At 40.5% G+C, this 12603-nt stretch overlaps 1 long non-coding RNA gene across 5 annotated transcripts in view; it reads left to right on the top strand.

Annotated features, from left to right (window-relative positions):
* The first annotated feature begins 1497 nt into the window (after positions 1-1497).
* Positions 1498-12603, top strand: part of LOC120406946 — a 33677-nt gene continuing 22571 nt past the window's right edge. For 2 of the 5 annotated variants that reach the window (XR_005599681.1, XR_005599679.1), the window contains exons 1-2: positions 1504-1809; positions 7754-7899. This is a non-coding gene — a long non-coding RNA (uncharacterized LOC120406946). Of the gene's footprint in view, positions 1810-7753; positions 7900-12416; positions 12563-12603 lie in introns of all 5 variants that reach the window. The other 3 variants (XR_005599680.1, XR_005599682.1, XR_005599683.1) reach the window with 3 other exon arrangements.

The following is a 12603-nucleotide window of genomic DNA, read 5'->3' as shown; positions in this document are numbered from 1 at the left end:
AGAAAGCTTGATATGACTCTGTTTTAGTAATTTTCCTTGGTGTCTATTTTCCCCATTAATTTGGAAGCAATATTATATTCAATGTATATCTTTGATTATCAGACTCAGTGAATGATCATTTGTTTCTGTAGTCCTGCTCATCAGCGCATGAATTTAGCATCATGATCTCAGTGTCAGGTGGGCAAATATTTCTAGTTTTACATTATCATAAGACCATCCTCCAGCTACGGTTGTTATAAAGAACTGAGCACCTTGAAGTATGCTTCCAAAAGCGTCTCAACCAGCTTCTAAACATGTGGGAGGATCTTCGCATGCCCAGTTCTTGTGCACACAGCTTTCACAACTAAGCATTTTCACAAAGAGATCAAGTAATTAAATGACTGCATGGTCTCTGTTCACGAAATTGGGCATAAAAATATTTAAAAAAGAAAATGTGATCAGAGGTGAAAGAAGGGCATAAGGGAGATTCACCAAAAACTGCATGTAGCTGTGGAGACTACAAAGGCCTAATTTAAAGCACAGAAACAGACATTTTCTTTTGTTGATAGTCCATCACTGACGATGATGACGGTATTGTTGCCATTCTCATCTCTGTTTTCTTTTATAAAGCTGGTAACTGCATCTATCAGTGCCAATTTTGAGCTCCCGAATAAAGGTCATGCTTTTCAAAGGTAACTAGTGATTTTGAGTACTTATCTCAAGATACCTTAATTTAGGTCTCTGTTCAAATGTGTCTTTGTAATTGTGTGTCTTGAGTGGTGCATGCAGTTTGGTAGACCCCAAGGCTGAGATGTGGAAGAGTGACCTGTGATTTGGGATGACCAACACGTTACACTTTAAGGGATCCAGCTATTCAGAGGGCAAGTACGCAGCACCTTCTGAAAAATCAGGCGTCTCAAGTTTCAGATCCCCCCCAAAATGGAGGCACCCCAAATTGCTAGTCATTTTTTAAAACCTTGTCCACTGAGTTGGTGCATCCAAGAAGTTCACTCTTTTAGCTGGTCATCAAAAAATTGGTACTTAGGCACCTAAGTATCTTTGAGGACCTAGGCCTAACTCCAATTAAAATCAGTGGAAGTGAGGCATCTAAATCCTTTGAGAATCTGGGCTCAACTGTCTTTGGTTTCAAAGAAGGAAAGGCAAAGCAAGTTATTCTAATGCATTTATTAACGCACTGTGCTACAAACAGTGACAGTGCAGCATTTTCTTCAGTAAACTACATACATGATTTTCATACAAAGCAAAGAACAGAGGGAAAAGTACTGTAACAATGACTGCTGACTAGCATGACATGACACATCAAAGGCTCAAAATAGTATTTCCAAAAACATGTTATTCATTAAATCAGTGGTGCCTGCTATTACCATAGTCACTTTTATGGGTGGGGGGAGGGAGAGAGGGATGAGAGTGGAAATAGTGGTTTTCAGTTTAAAATGTTAAATTAGGTAGTTCTAGAATGTGGGGGAGGTTGAAGAATCTTTTTTTTTCAGCCAGTTTATTCAGCTTTCACCTGCTAAAGTGCCATAAGAAGGGATGAGTGGAGAGACTGAGTAACAGAGCAGAGTTAAGGGTACTCACCCAATAAGTGGGACACTGTATTTTGTAGAATATTAGTGAGTCACATTTATTCAAATCAGATCAGTGTTGAGTCCAGTCATGATGGGATCTCAGACTTAATGAAAGTGCTTTTTTCCTTGGCCACCAGTTCGGGCAACTGAATTTGAACCCTGCCGTTGAATATTCATGAGAAAGAGCTGCGTCACCATTGAGAACACCAACCTTCAACAATACTTTTCACTTCAGGAGCAGGTCCTTTTTAAGCCACTCGGTGTTAATTTAGTAGTATTTGTTGGTTATACAGTGCCCCAAAGTGGTATTGTAGGATATTTGGTAAGATGGGTCCTGGCCCCAAAGAGCTCACAACCTAATAAGACAGTATATGGACAAAAAGGAGCAGGGGAGAAGGATGCACCATTCCCTGTTATGTTCTTGCCCTGCACCCAGTCTTTGCAATGTTTCATTTTTTTTATCTGTAGCATATATTGGCCCAGAACCCCAACTGATGTAAATCAGCTTAGCGCCATTCTCCAGTTTACACCATCTGAGGATCTGGCCCTTTATTACTGCTATGCTTTGCTTGCTAACCCAATACATGTATCCTTCTCCAGTAGCTAAGAAGAGTGCCTTCTACCTTCAGGCCGTAGTTTTCTTATTGTTGCAACATTTCAGATCTGTCTCAATGAAGTCTACAGAAGGTCACCACATATCTAGGTTTATAAGCACACTTCATTTCTATTATTCATAGAATCATAGAATATCAGGATTGGAAGGGACCTCAGGAGGTCATCTAGTCCAACCCCCTGCTCAAAGCAGGACCAACTAAATATTAGGCTTGATTAATTACCTTTTTTATTTTCCTCTCAGCTGCTCCCTTTGCATTAACACACTGTAAAAGCAGGAACATACTTTAGCAATGTGCTCCTGGTGGATCATGCAAGGGCCCATCTAGTCTGGCATGCTGGCTTCCATGGTGGCCTATACCAAATGCTTCAGAGAATGTGGCCAGAAAGCCCATAACAGGCAATTTTGAAATAACTTGCCCACATGACAAAATGTCTTCTTTCTTGGGTCAGGTAATGGTTGGTTTGTGGCCTGAAGCGTGAGAATCTATAACCTTTATTGATATTTTATCTATTGTTTCATTATCCAAATCAATGTTCAAGCCTTTTATGATTTTTTCTAAACTCCTAGCATGAGAAATTTCTTGCAGCAACAAGTTCTATCGGTTAATTACATGTTTTGGTTTTTTAAAATAGTCTTTCCTTCTATCTTTTTTTTAAAGATTTTTTCACTTTTTGGTTTCATAGAAAGTTCCCTATTCTTGTACTGAGAGGTTAACTAGTAGCACCTGATTTAACTTCCCTGTACTCTTCATTAATTTGTATACACTATAATTCCAGTTATCCAGATTCCTTTTATCCCAAAAATCCTTGTTATCTGAATCCACAGTGTCCCCCAATGTAGGGCTATGTTAGTTAGTTAATCACATCCTTTTTACCCAAAATGCATGGTTATCCAAAACTTTTGGACTTCCCCCTGACCATTTGGATAAAAGAAAGTGGTGTTGTCCGGATGCTGAGCATACACTATGCTAACACACACCTCTGGTATATTTGACTGGGGCATGTAGTAAAACTGACTTTTGAACGTTATTTGGTCTTTGAGTCAATGATTCCCCTTCTGCTTTTAAAGCCAGGGCCTTGAAATGGGACATTAACTGTTGCTAATCGGTCTGAGTAAGCTTTGTAGAGTCAAACTCCAAGAATGTATTTGCTCCATCTTCCCTCCAGCCCCTCCCTGCCCATTGCTTTTAAGAACTGTGATTGCATTGAATTCCTTTCCTTTAGATCTGGTCCCTTCCAGTAATCAATTGCCATCCTTTACCCTCTACCCCCCACCTCCACCACTGTGCTGGCTTAACTCTGCTGGCTGGTGTGTTTGGGGTGGAGCTCTGCTACTCCTGCCTATCTTCTTGCCTATCTTCTCACAGTGAGGAGAGGACAGTGGTGGGAGCAGTGAAGGAACATAAAGGAGAATAAAACACTCCCCCCCTTATGATCCGTCATGCCTGCATAGTTTGATTTACAGCGTAACCATATGTGATGTTGCACAACTCACTTAACCTCACTCTGCCTCAGTTTCACCACTTGTAAAATGGAGTTAATGATATCAAGGTTTTGTGAAGGTAAATTCATGAATGCTTGTGAGATGCTACAGTGATGCATGCCTCTAAAGCAATCAGTATTTTTTCCTGTTCTTAAATTGCCATTATTCCTCCTTCCACAATTAAAAATGGAGACTGATTGCTTCATCATTTCTTTACAACATTTCCCCCCACCCCGCCCCCATGAATGGATGTTTCAGGGCAGCACTTTCTCTGGGATCCCATGGACAAATTCCACGAAAGGGATATCACTCCTAGTGCTATATTAGTTATAGCAGATTGCAAAACGTGGGTCGGGGGTGGGGGAGGAGGATTCTTTTCCTTTTGCTGCTAAAGCCTATCTGAATCCTGGCTCTGATCCTATTGAGACAGGAAGAAATGAAGTTAAGATCAGAATCTTTATAGCAGTGGCATATTTACGGATTTTACTTTCTTTAGACTTATTAAGAGTCCTAATGCAAGCACTAAGATAGCACCTGTGGATAACTATCCTTAATACAAACGACATTACTGCCCAAAGCCATTTCACATGGGACTGCACCGATATCACAAATAACCCTCTAATCCAGTGGTGGGCACCCTGCTGGTAATCCACTGGCGGGCCGCGAGACATTTTGTTGACGTTGACCATCCGCAGGCACGACTGCCCGCAGCTCCCAGTGGCTGCGGTTCGCTGTTCTCAGCCAATGGGAGATGCAAGAAGCGGCGGGCCTCAAGGACGTGCTGGCTGTTGCTTCCCGCAGCTCCCATTGGTCAGGAATGGTGAACCGCAGCCAGAGGGAGCTGCAGGGGGGCCGAGCCTGCAGAGTCAACATCCGCAAAATGTCTCGCAGCCCACAATCGGATTACCCCGATGGGCCACATGCCCACCACTGCTCTAACCCCTCATAGGCATATTAGCCACTGCTGACTACCCCCATTTCCTTCAACCTACTCCTCCCAGAAAGGCCTAGGAAATAGGTCTTTCGGCAAAACCTAAAGAGAAACAAATCTGGTCTGTTTGAAACTAACGTGGGGGGATGAGTTCAGAGCCAGGAACCCCTCCCACAAAATTCCCTGCTGGCAGCTGTTGAACCTGGCGCTGTTGGCTGCAGGGCCTCCACTGAAGATAGTTGCCATGAGCTCACATGGAGAGACAGGCTTTACTGGTCAAACCCAACCCCAAGGGAGCATCGCTAATTGCATTGCCGGCCCTAGACACTGCCCTTGTTGTGGGCTGCCTGTGGAGATGTCTGTCATATCCCTCGTGCAAACGGCGTTTTATTTCTTGCCAAAAAATGTTTCACAGAGTACGTCTACAGCGCAATCGGGAGGCGTGAGTGCAGCACATGTGTGCATTCCCAAGGTCGCTTTGATCTAGCTACATCCAAACTAGCTCGAGTAACAGTAGCAGCATAGCACAGCAGCAGGGAAAGCCGCGTAGGCTAGCCTCCTGGATAGAACCCTGCCCAGGAGCCGGGGTGCATATCTGAGCACCTCGCCCATGCCACCTCACTAGACTGCTGCTGTTACTTGAAGTGGGGTTGATCTAGACAGATCAAAGCTAGTGTGGCTAGGCCTAAACATGCTGCAGTCACACCATCTGTTTACTGGGCAGACACATCCATAGACTTCATGTTATCTCATGCCAAAGGATTTGCAATGGACACAACGTTTTGATCCTGAGCAGTGCTGAATCCCTTCTGCAAAGTCCTGAACTTTGGTGGGTGATCAACATGACACAGAATTGGGCTCCTTGAGCCACAATTCTTCCTGCCCAGCCCCTCCTGCTTATTGATAAAATGGTTCTTAAAGTCACTTCTACATACACAGATCTTTAGTTTTTCAGGTCTCTTCACCAAACACGGTAGCATGGTCCAGTGGGCAGAGCATGAGCATCAAGCCAGGAGATCTGGGTTCTATTCACAATCCTGTCAGTGATCTGGGGCAAGACACTTCATCTCTCGGTCTCCCCTCCCTCTTTGTTTAAATGAGGGCTCTTGAGGGCAGGGACTGCCTGTCACCATGTGTTACAATGAGACCCTAAATCTTGCTTGGGCGTTCTAGGGCATTCTATACGCCAGGATAATCTATTCCCTTCATCTGTATTGCACAAAGTTTCTGGTGCTGCCCCATCTGACTTTTCTGATTCGAAGCCAGTTGCAATGGTTTTCAACAGCAATCAGAACTTCTGGCCACATTTAAATGCATTTGAAAATGAGGTTTCACTTAAAGCAAAGCAAGATCGCATTGCGCTTTACTAATGGTGCTAGTTAAATAATTTATGTTTTACTGCACTTGAGGCTTGTGCTATATAGCCCAGGCAACTCCGCTGACAAGACTTTGTTGCCTCCCTGCCCAGAAATAATGATCTCAGACAAATGTATGTTCACTGTCAGCTGGGCTCTTTTTTGGTTCACTTGACACGGTTTTGGCAGAAAAGACGGTTAATAAGCACCTACATCTGAGGTCATTGTTGCAATAAAAATTGCACATTCCGTACAATATCCAGACCACATTTTAAAGCTTTTAAAATGGTCTGTCTCATTACTGTGCTACTGTAGGGGTCAGAATAAATCCTATTTAAGCAGACTTCAACTATCTAATCGACACAGGATTTCATGCTGCTAAAGAATATTTATATCACATAATACAGCTGAAAAATGAATATTGCTTTTTAAAAATATTAAGCACAGTTTTTGTGTGTGTGTGAATACAGGATCTGGGCTAGATCTTGCAGTCCTTACTCAGGTGAGTAGTTCATTGAAATCAAGATCTGGTCCACTGTATCTTTCATATATTAGTGTTAAAGCAGTTGCAATTCTGGGGTTTGATTCTGTTCTCAAAGTTTTGCACTGTCAGGATTACTATAAAGTATGATAGACTAAAACAGCCATTCTAACAACTGTTTAGAAGAACGATCTCCATTTTAAAACTGCATACTTTTGCACTTTTCATTACCAGATAGAAGTGGGGAGAGAGGGGAAGAAGAGGAAAGGAAAATAAATGATGGGAAAGAATTGTACCCATAAAAATCTAAATTTCTATCATTAACATAACATATTTTTAAATTACTCTTGGATTATGTGTTTGTTTTGTTTTTGCTTTAATGCTATTCCATTCTGTGGACATTTGAGATTTTGAAAATAATGTTTCACCCTACATAGGAGTGAAAATCCAAAATGTTCATGGTTGCGAGAAGAAACAGCTCATTTTGGGTCACTCAGAATGGTCTATTTAATTTTTGACCATTTTGTTATAAGATAAAGTAGATTTTGAAATAAAAGTAATTTCAGAATGAAATACTCAAGCTTTCAATTCCTATTTTTGGAAACTGTTTTTTCCATTTTTTGTTCCAAAATGAAATTTCATAAAAAATGTTGAGAAAAATTTTGGTTTAGTTGAAATGGCTTTTTCTGATGGAAAACTCAACCATCTGTATTCACAAGAGTAATCCTTGACATCACAAACCGGGAACAGAACCCAAGAGTAAAATCCTGACCCTGCTGAAGTCAATGACAAAACTACCATTGATTTCAGTGGGGCCACGATTTCACTTCAAAAGTTATGATTCGACTTCTTTTCTCCTGCCTCAAGCGCACATCGAAGAATGAACTTTAAAAGACTGGGTTTCTATTCTTGTTAATATGAATTATTTGCATGACTAAATATTTGATTGCATCAGAATCCAGTTCAAGATCCAGTTTGCTCTTAACGGCTCCCAGCGGGATCTATAACTTTTTAAATGTGTTTTTAGGGACAGAACATTGACTTTAAAATGTATATTAATGAGATGATAATAAATGGAGCATCTGTAACAGGCATTGCAGAGACAGCATTCACTGGGCAATTTTTAAAGACTTATCTGTTGCAGAAATAATAGACATGCTTTTTCTGGGAAGTGCTATCTTTATTTATCATGATTATAAAAATATCTCTGAAATTTCAAAATTATCATAAGGACAACTTTTGATTAAAAAAAAGTTAAAAGATCAATGGACAAAATTAATAGAACCAATCTGATACTGAGCACTGGTATATTCCCCTTAGGTATCTGTGAAGACAGAACTTATTCTACTGCACCAGAAATGTTTATCAAAACCCAGGTTGATTGCCAAAATAGTGAGACTGCAAACTGAAAATCCTGATCATCCCTAACAGAGCTAACATATGATACCCATGTTCAACATGAATATGTGAGTACTCCTATTGAACTTGTTAAGACCACTCACGTACTGAAAGTTAGGTACGTAAATAAGTCGTTGGAGGATCAGAGCTTTAGAGTTGACAATCAACTAAAAAGAGTCCAGGATAGATTATCCTTATTTTAAATAAAATTATTAATATATACAATGCCATAAAATGCTCATATTGCTAATGTGTAAAGTTTGTATTGCTTACTAGACCACTTTTATCGAGTACACGCACACCCACGTGTATATAAGTTGTACATCATACTCTTTTCTTAAACTTAAGTTTTACTGTAAATTAGACACTAATTCCAGTAACTTTTTTTCTTTACATTGTATGTTAAATGTTACATTTATTAAAAAAGTTCTCACTACTCCACAACACACAGAAGCAAACATACAATAATATAATAAATAATAACAATAATCAATCAAGGAAAGATTAATTTAAATATTGCAAGCATCATTCTCAGCCAGTCAGTTTTCTTTTAAATTGTTTATATTTGCCATGAAAAACACAAACACTGCGACGGACACGAATAAATGAATACAACAATCCTGACAAAGGAATGCAGGTATATACATGTCTTATGCTTTTAGCTTCTGACTTTTTTTCCTTTTAAATTTTGACACATGATCTCATAACATTTTTTTCTAAAATACTGAACTTGCTCTTCTAAACAAAATTGATCCTTCATGATGGATGTAAAAAAAATATTGTCCTCTGACTGCTTTTTGGCTTTTCTGATTGGCCACAGGAAACTAGTTTGATGACTATGAGTCGAATCTGAACAAGATAAAAAAGCTATCAGCTTCTCAATGAATATTTCTAAATGTACATGATTATTCTGAAAGCAACTAAAATTGAAATCTTCATTAGGAATCGGCAAGTATGTTTTTGGCACAATAACGCTTTTCTGGCTTATCAAGAAAAATGCTTGTTTGGTTTTCTGCTCCCTCTCTCTCTAATACCAGGCCCCTAGGAGTGCTAACATTTTGTAGGATGTATTATTTCCATTACTGGGGCTTTGGACCAATTTTTGGGGATTTTATTTGGTATCATTTTAAGTGCGATTGATACAAGGTGAAGATCAATGTAAACAAATTCAAGGGCAAAAGTATGGGGTAGCAACATGTCCGCAAAACAAAAAATAAGACTCTGCAACAGCTGTGTGGTATCAGTTTTGCTCGATGCTGCAAAGACCTGGGGCATTACGCAAGCTGACAAGAAAAGATTTGATGCATTTGATAGCAGGTGTTTCGGAGGGATATGAAATGGCACCACTATGTTGGGAACACTGAGTTTCACAAGAGAACAAGAAAGAAGCATATTATATACCTCCTAACAAGGAAGTGAGACTTGAGCAGACCGACCATCTAGCAAGCATGGAGCAAAGACGGACAGGGAGAGGACATACAGAATGGAGTCCCTTATCTGGGCTTCCAAGTGTACCCTAGGGCTGAGCCACAACTCATTGAAGTCAATGAAAAGCCTCCCTATCTTCTCTGCATCTATCTTGTTAGACTGTAAGCTCCCTGGGGCAAGGACCATCTGAGTGTTAGCCCTGTTCTGTGCTGAATACACAGCTGGCACATAAGAAATAATCATAAAAGAGGGAGGAAAAGAAACAATTTTAAAATGAAGGTCTGTGGCCCAATCCTGCAAACCCTTGCTCTCCAACAAACGTGGAAATAATGGTTTGATGAAGCAGGCCCCTAGAGTTTGGCAAACGTGAACTTAAGCTGTGCAGGGAAAAGGAGTTAATGGCACACAAAGAGCCAAAATCTACTCTGCTAAGCCCATGTGACTCCACTGACTTCATGAGGCTCCACAGATGTCAGCAAGAGAAAGATCTGAGCCACAGTAACAATACCCGATTGTTTGCTTTCTCAACATCTTCCCAGATGCAGATTTTGTGAATGAAAGATGAGGAGCAACTTTTTGAAAATGTAGCCTGAAGAGTTTCAGAGTAGAAGATAATTGAAAACAGACGGGCAGTAGAGCCAGGCAATATGGACAAAGCGGACCTACGCTACGGAAGCTCTAGCAACTGTTATGACCCTTTAAGGTGCGAAAGAGGCTGGACTACCAGCAAGTTACATTTGTTCATGACTGAGTCAAGAAAAGGAAACTTACACCTTCCAAAGAGTAATTAGAACCACATTCAAAATGATCTATGTTGATTTCCCTATATCAAATGATGTCAAAAATAGTTCACTGACCAAGCTCGGATTTTGCCTTTTCCTTTATTTTAAAAACCTCTTGTTTCAGTTTTTTCAGTTGTCTAACATACCTCCAGCTGGCATAATCTGGTATTGTTGTTTTCATTTGAAAACTCCTCAGATTTCAGTACAAATATTCAATTACTGCAGTAAGACTTTTAAGTGAGGCAACTGAACCTTTGTTAGCCACCAATTTCAATTGCTATTTCCTAGCTGGTATCTTTTTCTTTATTTTTATATGCAGAGCTCAGGACAGGCTCCCAGAAACAGACTTTCTTTGTTAAACTTTTAGTAATAAAAATGTTATTTGCCTGCTGTACTTTATAGCTCACTTTAAGAAAATCAGCGAAGGACAAATGTATATGATTCATCAAATCATTAAACAGAAAATATTATAATAAAAATAAGAATACACCCCCCCCCAAAAAAAACCCCAAACCCCCACTCGTTTTACATTGAAATGTCCTCAGCTTTGGACATACACCAGAATAAGTGACAATAGTCATTAAGGCAACTCAACTGGCCCATCAAACATTCAGTATTTGAAGGAGTTGAGCTCTTAGGTGCTTGTCACAAAGGAAAGATTCACACACATGCTAGAAAAGAGACAAAACTGAAGTTTAGCAGAATCGTGCTCGGGACCAGCAGACTGAGACCGGGGTAGGATTCACACCAGTTAGATTATTATGACAAAATTGATAATGGTATGGGGAAAACTCCCTTTTTGACTTTGAAAGGACCATACGTAATGCCTATGTGCTGTGCCTGAGTATCTATTCACAAACATAGAACATAACCCCATTGCCTGATGCTGATAGATGCCACTGAATCTACAGTAGTTAAGAAAACCTAGTGGAGGCAGCTGTTTTATACTTAGCAAGTCTCCCATTAGAATGGAGTGGACAATTGTCCATCTTTCACAGCCGAGGAGAGGGAATGAGCTTGGTGCAGGTCAGGAAGCTGAATGGAGCGACGACTTCTGAATTGCATTCTCATTGCACTGTGCCAAATAAAATATTTAATCTTTGTTCAGTTGGGTTGGGTATATAATAGATAGTCATATGTAACCCTAGCTAAAAGGCATTTCAGGGAAATATAGAATGTGGATTGTAGCCTCTGATGTGATTTAGTAGTATATTATATCTCCCATGTGTACCTATAGTGGAATTGTGTCTCTAATAGAGAGAGGAAAACTAGAGGAGCAATTTTTTCATACATGAGGGGCCTGACTCTGCACCATAAAGTCATTGGGACCTTTGCCATTGACTTCAGTGGGTGCAGAATCAAACCCCAACCGTATAAGTAAGACGTTCTATTGTTTAACAAGAAATTGTGAAATGCTGAGTGGTTAATTAGGGTTGCAAGCTTTCTGATTGCAGAAAACCGAACCTTGCCTCGCTTCTGCCCTGAGGTTCCACCCCAGCCTCACCCCTTTTCCAAGGCCCCACTCACTTCATCCCCCCTCCCACCCTTGCTCACTTGCTCATTTTCACTGGGCAAGGGGTTGGGGTGTGGAAGGGGGTGAGGGCTCCTCCTGGGGTGGTGGGCTCTGGGATGGGCGCTCAACCTTTCCAGACTAGTGTACCCCTTTCAGGAATCTGATTTGTCTTGCGTACCCCCAAGTTTCACCTCACTTAAAAACTACTTGCTTACAAAATCAGACATAAAAATACAAAAGTGTCACAGCACACTGTTACTGACAAATTGCTTACGTTCTCATTTTTACCATATAATTATAAAATAAATCAATTGGAATATAAATATTGTACTTACATTTCAGTGTATTGTATATAGAGCAGTAGAAACAAGTCATTGTCTGTATGAAATTTTAGTTTGTGCTAAGTTCGCTAGTGCTTTTTATGTAGCCTGTTGTAAAACTAGGCAAATATCTAGATGAGTTGATGTACCCCCTGGAAGCCCTCTGAGTACCCCCAGGAGTACATGTACCCCTGGTTGAGAACCACTGGCGTAGGAGACAGCTATCTCTGCTATACGCCCACTGGGGACTCCTCACGTGCCAGGGGAATGAAAATCAGGGGACATGCAGTCAGTTTCCATTCCCTTTGTGCTGCCTGAACAGCACAAATATTGCACAGTATACTAGAGAATATGACCCAGAGCCTTCTGATCTTTCATTATTTACCTTAAATAGTGTCTGTGCGATAGGCGCTTCTGGGCAAGTTTAGCCCTTCAAGCAATATTTTCACCCAGTGCTTTACATCCAAAAAGTTTAGTAACTGTTTTCCTTACTCACTTCATAGCCGTGCTAGCCATATTATTATTCATTTGTCTTATTGTAGCACCTAGATGCACTCGTTATACCCTCAGGAGTAGGTGGTGTAAAATACTGAACAAAAAGATGGTCCTTGCCCCAATGAGCTAACCATTCAAGTATAAGACAAGATACAATCGATAGGGGAGTACAAGGAAACAATGAGGCATATTGGTAAGCATGATAGACAGTGGTCTCAGAGCACCAGCAGCCTC

This window comes from Mauremys reevesii, linkage group 5 (assembly GCF_016161935.1).
Source record: "Mauremys reevesii isolate NIE-2019 linkage group 5, ASM1616193v1, whole genome shotgun sequence".
In the NCBI taxonomy this organism is placed as follows: domain Eukaryota; kingdom Metazoa; phylum Chordata; order Testudines; family Geoemydidae; genus Mauremys; species Mauremys reevesii.
Note: the sequence above shows the minus strand (reverse complement) of the source record. Positions and strands in the feature narration are given on the sequence as shown.